Source organism: Drosophila takahashii, unplaced genomic scaffold, assembly GCF_030179915.1.
Source record: "Drosophila takahashii strain IR98-3 E-12201 unplaced genomic scaffold, DtakHiC1v2 scaffold_176, whole genome shotgun sequence".
NCBI lineage: Eukaryota > Metazoa > Arthropoda > Insecta > Diptera > Drosophilidae > Drosophila > Drosophila takahashii.
This window is the reverse complement of record NW_027221674.1, coordinates 34,102-47,792: the sequence shown is the minus strand read 5'-3', so window position 1 is coordinate 47,792 and position 13,691 is coordinate 34,102. Positions and strand designations below refer to the sequence as shown.

The 13,691-nt window shown below is 32.7% G+C and overlaps 3 non-coding genes across 3 annotated transcripts; all 3 read left to right on the top strand.

Moving 5' to 3' along the window:
* Nucleotides 1–1,068: 1,068 nt before the first annotated feature.
* Nucleotides 1,069–3,062, top strand: LOC138914289 (small subunit ribosomal RNA). Its single transcript, XR_011420147.1, has one exon. It is a non-coding gene; the product is annotated as a small subunit ribosomal RNA (ribosomal RNA).
* Nucleotides 3,063–3,686: 624 nt separating this feature from the next.
* LOC138914296 (5.8S ribosomal RNA) lies at nt 3,687–3,865 on the top strand. Its single transcript, XR_011420154.1, has one exon. It is a non-coding gene; the product is annotated as a 5.8S ribosomal RNA (ribosomal RNA).
* A 399-nt stretch (nt 3,866–4,264) lies between these two features.
* LOC138914293 (large subunit ribosomal RNA) lies at nt 4,265–8,219 on the top strand. The gene has a single exon (XR_011420151.1). It is a non-coding gene; the product is annotated as a large subunit ribosomal RNA (ribosomal RNA).
* Nucleotides 8,220–13,691: the final 5,472 nt, after the last annotated feature.

Genomic DNA, 13,691 nt, shown 5'->3' with positions numbered 1-13,691 from the left:
AGATAGTTAATATCTATCGTATGGGTGGCAAACGGAATTAAATAATTTTCGATATTTAGACGTCGTGGCCAAAAACTACTAGGATGGTCAGTGGTTGTCCACCAATTAATTATTGAACAAACCATATGAATATCATATGCTGTTGTCAATATAATGTATATCAATAATAATAAAAAATAAGGATGGTACAGTAAGTAGTCCATCTACTATTGAACAAAATATATTATAATATATACTTTTGTTATCAATAGAACAACATATATTAAAATCAAAATATTATCCGTATAAATTTGTTTCTTAAATGAAATTAAGACTTGGCTACGCGGTTAATATTATAAACCCATGATAATAAGGTGAAACAGAGGTCAAGTTTCTATTATATATAGAATAACAAATTGTTTCCGACTTTTATCGTTAATCTTTGGTGGCAGGTATATAGATAATAATATATTTAATTATTATATCCCCTGTCGTTTGGGCACAGAGTATCGCTTGCCGGTACAATGTGTTTTACAAAAAGCATTATAATAAAATATAATTGCAATATTAGTGATCAAAATAATTTCATATGCGCTCGGTTTTATATCATATATTACCAGAGAGTTATATGGAAAAGATAAATTTTAAATTTATCATCAAAATGCAAATGATTTACCTCAATATTTATATTGGTTAAACAAAAATTGTACATGTGTGGATACAATAATTATGTATGTTGAACAAAAATGATATTTTAGAATGAATATGTATATATAATATAATAAAAACTTATAGAAAGAACAATATATATTGAAAATTGTGTTATAAAAAGTTGTACTTTTTCTTTAACATCAATTATAAACTTGTTATATTAGTGGCGAAACAAGTAAAAATTAAAGAACGTATACGAATGCCATAAAAAATGGCCGTATTCGAATTAAAATAGAATTATTTCACAAAGCAAAAAAAAAATATTGAATTAAAATCAATATTTAGAAAAACCGAACATATAAAATGGAAATAAAATCTATTATATTTATATACTAATTTCTATTCAAAAAATATGAATGAAATATGAACGAAAACATTATTCTGGTTGATCCTGCCAGTAGTTATATGCTTGTCTCAAAGATTAAGCCATGCATGTCTAAGTACACACGAATTAAAAGTGAAACCGCAAAAGGCTCATTATATCAGTTATGGTTCCTTAGATCGTTAACAGTTACTTGGATAACTGTGGTAATTCTAGAGCTAATACATGCAATTAAAACATGAACCTTATGGGACATGTGCTTTTATTAGGCTAAAACCAAGCGATCGCAAGATCGTTATATTGGTTGAACTCTAGATAACATGCAGATCGTATGGTCTTGTACCGACGACAGATCTTTCAAATGTCTGCCCTATCAACTTTTGATGGTAGTATCTAGGACTACCATGGTTGCAACGGGTAACGGGGAATGTTGGTTCGATTCAGGAGAGGGAGCCTGAGAAACGGCTACCACATCTAAGGAAGGCAGCAGGCGCGTAAATTACCCACTCCCAGCTCGGGGAGGTAGTGACGAAAAATAACAATACAGGACTCATATCCGAGGCCCTGTAATTGGAATGAGTACACTTTAAATCCTTTAACAAGGACCAATTGGAGGGCAAGTCTGGTGCCAGCAGCCGCGGTAATTCCAGCTCCAATAGCGTATATTAAAGTTGTTGCGGTTAAAACGTTCGTAGTTGAACTTGTGCTTCATACGGGTAGTACAACTTACAATTGTGGTTAGTACTATACCTTTATGTATGTAAGCGTATTACCGGTGGAGTTCTTATATGTGTTTAAATACTTGTATTTTTTCATATGTTCCTCCCTATTTAAAAACCTGCATTAGTGCTCTTAAACGAGTGTTATTGTGGGCCGGTACAATTACTTTGAACAAATTAGAGTGCTTAAAGCAGGCTTCAAATGCCTGAATATTCTGTGCATGGGATAATGAAATAAGACCTCTGTTCTGCTTTCATTGGTTTTCAGATCAAGAGGTAATGATTAATAGAAGCAGTTTGGGGGCATTAGTATTACGACGCGAGAGGTGAAATTCTGGACCGTCGTAAGACTAACTTAAGCGAAAGCATTTGCCAAAGATGTTTTCATTAATCAAGAACGAAAGTTAGAGGTTCGAAGGCGATCAGATACCGCCCTAGTTCTAACCATAAACGATGCCAGCTAGCAATTGGGTGTAGCTACTTTTATGGCTCTCTCAGTCGCTTCCCGGGAACCAAAGCTTTTGGGCTCCGGGGGAAGTATGGTTGCAAAGCTGAAACTTAAAGGAATTGACGGAAGGGCACCACCAGGAGTGGAGCCTGCGGCTTAATTTGACTCAACACGGGAAAACTTACCAGGTCCGAACATAAGTGTGTAAGACAGATTGATAGCTCTTTCTCGAATCTATGGGTGGTGGTGCATGGCCGTTCTTAGTTCGTGGAGTGATTTGTCTGGTTAATTCCGATAACGAACGAGACTCAAATATATTAAATAGATATCTTCAGGATTATGGTGTTGAAGCTTATATAGCCTTCATTCATGGTGGCAGTAAAATGTTTATTGTGTTTGAATGTGTTTATATAAGTGGAGCCGTACCTGTTGGTTTGTCCCATTATAAGGACACTAGCTTCTTAAATGGACAAATTGCGTCTAGCAATAATGAGATTGAGCAATAACAGGTCTGTGATGCCCTTAGATGTCCTGGGCTGCACGCGCGCTACAATGAAAGTATCAACGTGTATTTCCTAGACCGAGAGGTCCGGGTAAACCGCTGAACCACTTTCATGCTTGGGATTGTGAACTGAAACTGTTCACATGAACTTGGAATTCCCAGTAAGTGTGAGTCATTAACTCGCATTGATTACGTCCCTGCCCTTTGTACACACCGCCCGTCGCTACTACCGATTGAATTATTTAGTGAGGTCTCCGGACGTGATCACTGTGACGCCTTGTGTGTTACGGTTGTTTCGCAAAAGTTGACCGAACTTGATTATTTAGAGGAAGTAAAAGTCGTAACAAGGTTTCCGTAGGTGAACCTGCGGAAGGATCATTATTGTATAATATCCTTACCGTTAATAAAAAAAATTTGTTAATACAAATTTAATACAAATTACCAATATATATATATATATACATAATAATTATAATAATAATTATACCAAAAATATGATCTTAAAAGTAAAAGATCAAATAAATTTCGAACAAGCAAATCGAAATATTGTAATAATATAATATTATTACAAATAAATTAAATAGAAACAAACATAAAATTCGAACAAGCAAATCGAATTATTAATATAATAAAATATATTTTATATATTTATTATAAACTTTTGTGTGTATATGGACCATAATATACACGCGTTGCGAGATGTATTGGCCAACTAATTTGATGATGATCATACATTGGATAATGCAACAACCTAAAATATACAATGTTGTACCTGGTTTCAGGTTAATGTTTTATATAAAATTATCAATATATATTAACAAACAAATGCCATTACAAATAATACTTTGATATATATTGTTTATATAAAACTAAGACATTTCGCAGCATTTATTTTAGGTATATAAATACATTTATTGAAGGAATTGATATATGCCAGTAAAATGGTGTATTTTTAATTTCTTTCAATAAAAACATATTTGACCAAATTTAAAACCAATATTATAAAACTCTAAGCGGTGGATCACTCGGCTCATGGGTCGATGAAGAACGCAGCAAACTGTGCGTCATCGTGTGAACTGCAGGACACATGAACATCGACATTTTGAACGCATATCGCAGTCCATGCTGTTATGTACTTTAATTAATTTTATAGTGCTGCTTGGACTACATATGGTTGAGGGTTGTAAGACTATGCTAATTAAGTTGTTTATACAAATTTTATAATAAAATTTTATAAGCATATGGTATATTATTGGATAAAAATAATTTAATTATTTTATTCATAATATTAACAAATATATGAAACACATTATCTCACAATAGTAATTAAACTTTGAGAAAAACGAAGAGGAATATTTTCTTTTTCAATCAAATAATACTGAGAAATGTCTAGCATAAAATATTATCTAGAATTGTCTCTTATTAATGATTTGAAATATGAAAAAACGTTGACAATATTATTATTCTTCGTTAATTCGTTACAAATAAATGCCATTAATATATATATACGTCAGCTTTAAACGAATTTAATAAAATGTTTTATCATTATATATAAAGAATTAATTGCAAATAAAAGTTATATACAACCTCAACTCATATGGGACTACCCCCTGAATTTAAGCATATTAATTAGGGGAGGAAAAGAAACTAACAAGGATTTTCTTAGTAGCGGCGAGCGAAAAGAAATCAGTTCAGCACTAAGTCACTTTGTCTATATGGCAAATGTGAGATGCAGTGTATGGAGCGTCAATATTCTAGTATGAGAAATTAACGATTTAAGTCCTTCTTAAATGAGGCCATTTACCCATAGAGGGTGCCAGGCCCGTATAACGTTAATGATTACTAGATGATGTTTCCAAAGAGTCGTGTTGCTTGATAGTGCAGCACTAAGTGGGTGGTAAACGGCATCTAAAACTAAATATAACCATGAGACCGATAGTAAACAAGTACCGTGAGGGAAAGTTGAAAAGAACTCTGAATAGAGAGTTAAACAGTACGTGAAACTGCTTAGAGGTTAAGCCCGATGAACCTGAATATCCGTTATGGAAAATTCATCATTAAAATTGTAATATTTAAACAATATTATGATAATAGTGTGCATTTTTTCCATATAAGGACATTGTAATCTATTAGCATACCAAATTTATCATAAAATATAACTTATAGTTTATTCAAATTAAATTGCTTGCATTTTAACACAGAATAAATGTTATTAATTTGATAAAGTGCTGATAGATTTATATGAATACAGTGCGTTAATTTTTCGGAATTATATAATGGCATGATTATCATTGATTTTTGTGTTTATTATATGCACTTGTAGGATTAACAATGCGAAAGATTCAGGATACCTTCGGGACCCGTCTTGAAACACGGACCAAGGAGTCTAACATATGTGCAAGTTATTGGGATATAAACCTAATAGCGTAATTAACTTGACTAATAATGGGATTAGTTTTTTAACTATTTATAGCTAATTAACACAATCCCGGGGCGTTCTATATAGTTATGTATAATGATATTTATATTATTTATGCCTCTAACTGGAACGTACCTTGAGCATATATGCTGTGACCCGAAAGATGGTGAACTATACTTGATCAGGTTGAAGTCAGGGGAAACCCTGATGGAAGACCGAAACAGTTCTGACGTGCAAATCGATTGTCAGAATTGAGTATAGGGGCGAAAGACCAATCGAACCATCTAGTAGCTGGTTCCTTCCGAAGTTTCCCTCAGGATAGCTGGTGCATTTTAATATTATATAAAATAATCTTATCTGGTAAAGCGAATGATTAGAGGCCTTAGGGTCGAAACGATCTTAACCTATTCTCAAACTTTAAATGGGTAAGAACCTTAACTTTCTTGATATGAAGTTTAAGGTTATGATATAATGTGCCCAGTGGGCCACTTTTGGTAAGCAGAACTGGCGCTGTGGGATGAACCAAACGTAATGTTACGGTGCCCAAATTAACAACTCATGCAGATACCATGAAAGGCGTTGGTTGCTTAAAACAGCAGGACGGTGATCATGGAAGTCGAAATCCGCTAAGGAGTGTGTAACAACTCACCTGCCGAAGCAACTAGCCCTTAAAATGGATGGCGCTTAAGTTGTATACCTATACATTACCGCTAAAGTAGATGATTTATATTACTTGTGATATAAATTTTGAAACTTTAGTGAGTAGGAAGGTACAATGGTATGCGTAGAAGTGTTTGGCGTAAGCCTGCATGGAGCTGCCATTGGTACAGATCTTGGTGGTAGTAGCAAATAATCGAATGAGACCTTGGAGGACTGAAGTGGAGAAGGGTTTCGTGTGAACAGTGGTTGATCACGAGTTAGTCGGTCCTAAGTTCAAGGCGAAAGCCGAAAATTTTCAAGTAAAACCAAAAACGCAATATATACAAATCAAGCTAATATAATATACTTGAATAATTTTGAACGAAAGGGAATACGGTTCCAATTCCGTAACCTGTTGAGTATCCGTTTGTTATTAAATATGGGCCTCGTGCTCATCCTGGCAACAGGAACGACCATAAAGAAGCCGTCGAGAGATATCGGAAGAGTTTTCTTTTCTGTTTTATAGCCGTACTACCATGGAAGTCTTTCGCAGAGAGATATGGTAGATGGGCTAGAAGAGCATGACATATACTGTTGTGTCGATATTTTCTCCTCGGACCTTGAAAATTTATGGTGGGGACACGCAAACTTCTCAACAGGCCGTACCAATATCCGCAGCTGGTCTCCAGGTGAAGAGTCTCTAGTCGATAGAATAATGTAGGTAAGGGAAGTCGGCAAATTAGATCCGTAACTTCGGGATAAGGATTGGCTCTGAAGATTGAGATAGTCGGGCTTGATTGGGAAACAATAACATGGTTTATGTGCTCGTTCTGGGTAAATAGAGTTTCTAGCATTTATGTTAGTTACTTGTTCCCCGGATAGTTAGTTACGTAGCCAATTGTGGAACTTTCTTGCTAAAATTTTTAAGAATACTAATTGGGTCAAACCAATTAGTTCTTATTAATTATAACGATTATCAATTAACAATCAATTCAGAACTGGCACGGACTTGGGGAATCCGACTGTCTAATAAAACAAAGCATTGTGATGGCCCTAGCGGGTGTTGACACAATGTGATTTCTGCCCAGTGCTCTGAATGTCAAAGTGAAGAAATTCAAGTAAGCGCGGGTCAACGGCGGGAGTAACTATGACTCTCTTAAGGTAGCCAAATGCCTCGTCATCTAATTAGTGACGCGCATGAATGGATTAACGAGATTCCTACTGTCCCTATCTACTATCTAGCGAAACCACAGCCAAGGGAACGGGCTTGGAATAATTAGCGGGGAAAGAAGACCCTTTTGAGCTTGACTCTAATCTGGCAGTGTAAGGAGACATAAGAGGTGTAGAATAAGTGGGAGATATTAGACTTCGGTTTGGTATCGTCAATGAAATACCACTACTCTTATTGTTTCCTTACTTACTTGATTAAATGGAACGTGTATCATTTCCTAGCCATTATACGGATATATTTATTATATCTTATGGTATTGGGTTTTGATGCAAGCTTCTTGATCAAAGTATCACGAGTTTGTTATATAATCGCAAACAAATTCTTTAATAAAACGGTGCATTTATGTATTTTTGATTTGAAAATTTGGTATAACTCCAATTACTCAGGTATGATCCAATTCAAGGACATTGCCAGGTAGGGAGTTTGACTGGGGCGGTACATCTCTCAAATAATAACGGAGGTGTCCCAAGGCCAGCTCAGTGCGGACAGAAACCACACATAGAGCAAAAGGGCAAATGCTGACTTGATCTCGGTGTTCAGTACACACAGGGACAGCAAAAGCTCGGCCTATCGATCCTTTTGGTTTAAAGAGTTTTTAACAAGAGGTGTCAGAAAAGTTACCATAGGGATAACTGGCTTGTGGCGGCCAAGCGTTCATAGCGACGTCGCTTTTTGATCCTTCGATGTCGGCTCTTCCTATCATTGTGAAGCAAAATTCACCAAGCGTTGGATTGTTCACCCATGCAAGGGAACGTGAGCTGGGTTTAGACCGTCGTGAGACAGGTTAGTTTTACCCTACTAATGACAAAACGTTGTTGCGACAGCATTCCTGCGTAGTACGAGAGGAACCGCAGGTACGGACCAATGGCACAATACTTGTTCGAGCGAACAGTGGTATGACGCTACGTCCGTTGGATTATGCCTGAACGCCTCTAAGGTCGTATCCGTGCTGGACTGCAATGATAAATAAGGGGCAATTTGCATTGTATGGCTTCTAAACCATTTAAAGTTTATAATTTACTTTATAAACGACAATGGATGTGATGCCAATGTAATTTGTAACATAGTAAATTGGGAGGATCTTCGATCACCTGATGCCGCGCTAGTTACATATAAAAGCATTATTTAATACAATGACAAAGCCTAGAATCAATTGTAAACGACTTTTGTAACAGGCAAGGTGTTGTAAGTGGTTGAGCAGCTGCCATACTGCGATCCACTGAAGCTTATCCTTTGCTTGATGATTCGATAATAAACATAAATTTAATTGTGTTTATTTTGTTTGGCTTTTTTAAGTCAGAATATATATATATATAAAATATATATATATAAAATAATAATTATATTTAAATAAATTTTATTTAAATATATTTAACAATGGTAGCCATATGTATCGTCATCCTATTAGTGACGCGTATAAAAATATTCTAAGTCCGAACATGCAAATAAGAGACATATGCAAGTATATGTACTTCTTAAGGTAGCCAACTGAATCGTCATCCTATTAGTGACGTGTATACAAATATTCTAAGTCCGAACATACAAGTAAGAGACATATGCAAGTATATGTACCTCTTAAGGTAGCCAACTGAATCGTCATCCTATTAGTGACGTGTATAAAAATATTCTAAGTCCGAACATACAAGTAAGAGACATATGCAAGTATATGTACCTCTTAAGGTAGCCAACTGAATCGTCATCCTATTAGTGACGTGTATAAAAATATTCTAAGTCCGAACATACAAGTAAGAGACATATGCAAGTATATGTACCTCTTAAGGTAGCCAACTGAATCGTCATCCTATTAGTGACGCGTATAAAAATATTCTAAGTCCGAACATGCAAATAAGAGACATATGCAAGTATATGTACCTCTTAAGGTAGCCAACTGAATCGTCATCCTATTAGTGACGTGTATAAAAATATTCTAAGTCCGAACATACAAGTAAGAGACATATGCAAGTATATGTACCTCTTAAGGTAGCCAACTGAATCGTCATCCTATTAGTGACGTGTATAAAAATATTCTAAGTCCGAACATGCAAGTAAGAGACATATGCAAGTCAATGTACCTCTTAAAATAGATGATTGAATCGTCATCCTATTAGTGACGTGTATAAAAATATTCCAAGTCCAAACATGAGTTATATGGATATGAAAATAATATTAAGTTCTAGTATGGATATGAAAAAAATGAGTTATATGGATATGGGAAAAATAACAAGTTCTAGTATGGATATGAAAAAAATGAGTTATGTGGATATGGGAAAAATAATAAGTTCTAGTATGGATATGAAAAAAAAATGAGTTATATGGATATGGAAAAGAATACAGAGTTCTAGTATGGATATGGAAAAATGAGTTATATGAATATGGGAAAAATGATAAGTTCTAGTATGGATATGAAAAAATATTGAGTTATATGGATATTAAAGAAATAATAAGTTCTAGTATGGATATGGAATAAAATGAGTTATATAGATATGGCAAAAAATTTAATGTTCTAGTATGGATATGAAAAAAATTAGTTATATGAATATGGGAAAATTTATAAGTTCTAGTATGGATATGGGAAAAATAATAAGTTCTAGTATGGATATAAAAAAATATTGAGTTATATGGATATTAAAGAAATAATAAGTTCTAGTATGGATATGGAAAAAAATTAGTTATATTGATATGCTAAATAATGAGTTATATGCATATGGGAAAAATACTAAGTTGTAGTATGGATATGGGAAGAATACTGAGTTCTAGTATGGATATGGGAAAAATAATCAGTTCTAGTATGGATATGAAAAAATATTGAGTTTTATGGATATTGAAGAGATAATAAGCTCTAGTATGGATATGGAAAAAATTAATTATATTGTAATAGTAAATAATAAGTTATATGGATATAGGAAGAAAATTAGGTTCTAGTATGGATATGAAAAAAATTAGTTCTATGGATATGGGAAAAATAAAAAGTTCTGGTATGGATATGGAAAAATATTAAGTTATATGGATATTTAAGAAATAATAAGTTCTAGTATGGATATGGAATAAAATGAGTTGTAGAGATATGGCAAAAATATAATGTTCTAGTATGGATATGAAAAAAATTAGTTATATGAATATGGGAAAATTTATAAGTTCTAGTATGGATATGGGAAAAAGAATAAGTTCTAGTATGGATATGAAAAAATATTGAGTTATATGAATATAAAGAAATAATAAGTTCTAGTATGAATATGGAAAAATATTATTTATATTGATATGGTAAATAATGATTTATATGGATATGGGATAAATACTAAATTCTAGTGTGGATATGGATAATTATATAGATATAGAACAAAAATAAGTTATATGGATATGGTGGCATCAGTACGAAATATGCCCAATTTACATACACCGGAGCCGCAGTACGATAAATACCCAATATTTAGACGTCGTGGCCAAAAACATATATAGGGAGGCAGTGCTCGCCGACCGGCCGTATTGTTCAAATTTATGTTTATCATATTATTTTGGCAATGCTATATAAAATGATATCTTATACATATAATTCAATTATAGCGATATGGAAATACCATATTATATGTATAACGAAAAAAATGTATAATAAAATATACATTGACATACAAATATGGCTAGTTGTATGGATATGCCGTATTCATTATATGGATACGGCATATAGATTATATAAATATGACCAAAAAATATTTTATATTGATATGGCAAATAAAGAAATTACTTGAATATGGAAATAAAAGAAGTTATATTGATATGGAAGAAAATAATGAGTCATATAGATATGTTGGCATCAGTACGAAATATGCCCAAATTACATACACCGGGGCCGCAGTACGAAAAATACCCAATATTTAGACGTCGTGGCCAAAAACATATATAGGGAGGCAGTGCTCGCCGACCGGCCGTATTGTTCAAAATTTATGTTTATCATATTATTTTGGCAATGCTATATATAAATGATATCTTATACATATAATTCAATTATAGCGATATGGAAATACCATATTATATGTATAAAGAAAAAAAATGTATAATAAAATATACATTGACATACAAATATGGCTAGTTGTATGGATATGCCGTATTCATTATATGGATACGGCATATAGATTATATAAATATGACCAAAAAATATTTTATATTGATATGGCAAATAAAGAAATTACTTGAATATGGAAATAAAAGAAGTTATATTGATATGGAAGAAAATAATGAGTCATATAGATATGTTGGCATCAGTACGAAATATGCCCAATTTACATACACCGGGGCCGCAGTACGAAAAATACCCAATATTTAGACGTCGTGGCCAAAAACATATATAGGGAGGCAGTGCTCGCCGACCGGCCGTATTGTTCAAAATTTATGTTTATCATATTATTTTGGCAATGCTATATATAAATGATATCTTATACATATAATTCAATTATAGCGATATGGAAATACCATATTATATGTATAAAGAAAAAAAATGTATAATAAAATATACATTGACATACAAATATGGCTAGTTGTATGGATATGCCGTATTCATTATATGGATACGGCATATAGATTATATAAATATGACCAAAAAATATTTTATATTGATATGGCAAATAAAGAAATTACTTGAATATGGAAATAAAAGAAGTTATATTGATATGGAAGAAAATAATGAGTCATATAGATATGTTGGCATCAGTACGAAATATGCCCAATTTACATACACCGGGGCCGCAGTACGAAAAATACCCAATATTTAGACGTCGTGGCCAAAAACATATATAGGGAGGCAGTGCTCGCCGACCGGCCGTATTGTTCAAAATTTATGTTTATCATATTATTTTGGCAATGCTATATATAAATGATATCTTATACATATAATTCAATTATAGCGATATGGAAATACCATATTATATGTATAAAGAAAAAAAATGTATAATAAAATATACATTGACATACAAATATGGCTAGTTGTATGGATATGCCGTATTCATTATATGGATACGGCATATAGATTATATAAATATGACCAAAAAATATTTTATATTGATATGGCAAATAAAGAAATTACTTGAATATGGAAATAAAAGAAGTTATATTGATATGGAAGAAAATAATGAGTCATATAGATATGTTGGCATCAGTACGAAATATGCCCAATTTACATACACCGGGGCCGCAGTACGAAAAATACCCAATATTTAGACGTCGTGGCCAAAAACATATATAGGGAGGCAGTGCTCGCCGACCGGCCGTATTGTTCAAAATTTATGTTTATCATATTATTTTGGCAATGCTATATATAAATGATATCTTATACATATAATTCAATTATAGCGATATGGAAATACCATATTATATGTATAAAGAAAAAAAATGTATAATAAAATATACATTGACATACAAATATGGCTAGTTGTATGGATATGCCGTATTCATTATATGGATACGGCATATAGATTATATAAATATGACCAAAAAATATTTTATATTGATATGGCAAATAAAGAAATTACTTGAATATGGAAATAAAAGAAGTTATATTGATATGGAAGAAAATAATGAGTCATATAGATATGTTGGCATCAGTACGAAATATGCCCAATTTACATACACCGGGGCCGCAGTACGAAAAATACCCAATATTTAGACGTCGTGGCCAAAAACATATATAGGGAGGCAGTGCTCGCCGACCGGCCGTATTGTTCAAAATTTATGTTTATCATATTATTTTGGCAATGCTATATATAAATGATATCTTATACATATAATTCAATTATAGCGATATGGAAATACCATATTATATGTATAAAGAAAAAAAATGTATAATAAAATATACATTGACATACAAATATGGCTAGTTGTATGGATATGCCGTATTCATTATATGGATACGGCATATAGATTATATGGATATGACCAAAAAATAATTCATAAAGAAATTATATGAATATGGCAGAAATAATTGGTTATATTAATATGATCAAATAATACTTTATATAAAAAAGTGAATATCTTTGGTTGGGTGGCAAAGAGAATTAAATATGCCCGATATATAGACGTCGTGGCCAAAAACTACTATAGGGTGAAGTGCTTGTCTGTTGGTCTATATATATACATATAATATTTTATGCGTACACATTATTATTATAGATAGTTAATATCTATCGTATGGGTGGCAAACGGAATTAAATAATTTCGATATTTAGACGTCGTGGCCAAAAACTACTATAGGATGGTCAGTGGTTGTCCACCAATTAATTATTGAACAAACCATATGAATATCATATGCTGTTGTCAATATAATGTATATCAATAATAATAAAAAATAAGGATGGTACAGTAAGTAGTCCATCTACTATTGAACAAAATATATTATAATATATACTTTTGTTATCAATAGAACAACATATATTAAAATCAAAATATTATCCGTATAAATTTGTTTCTTAAATGAAATTAAGACTTGGCTACGCGGTTAATATTATAAACCCATGATAATAAGGTGAAACAGAGGTCAAGTTTCTATTATATATAGAATAACAAATTGTTTCCGACTTTTATCGTTAATCTTTGGTGGCAGGTATATATGATAATTTATATTAAATTATTATATCCCCTGTCGTTTGGGCACAGAGTATCGCTTGCCGGTACAATGTGTTTACAAAAAGCATTATAATAAAATATAATTGCAATATTAGTGATCAAAATAATTTCA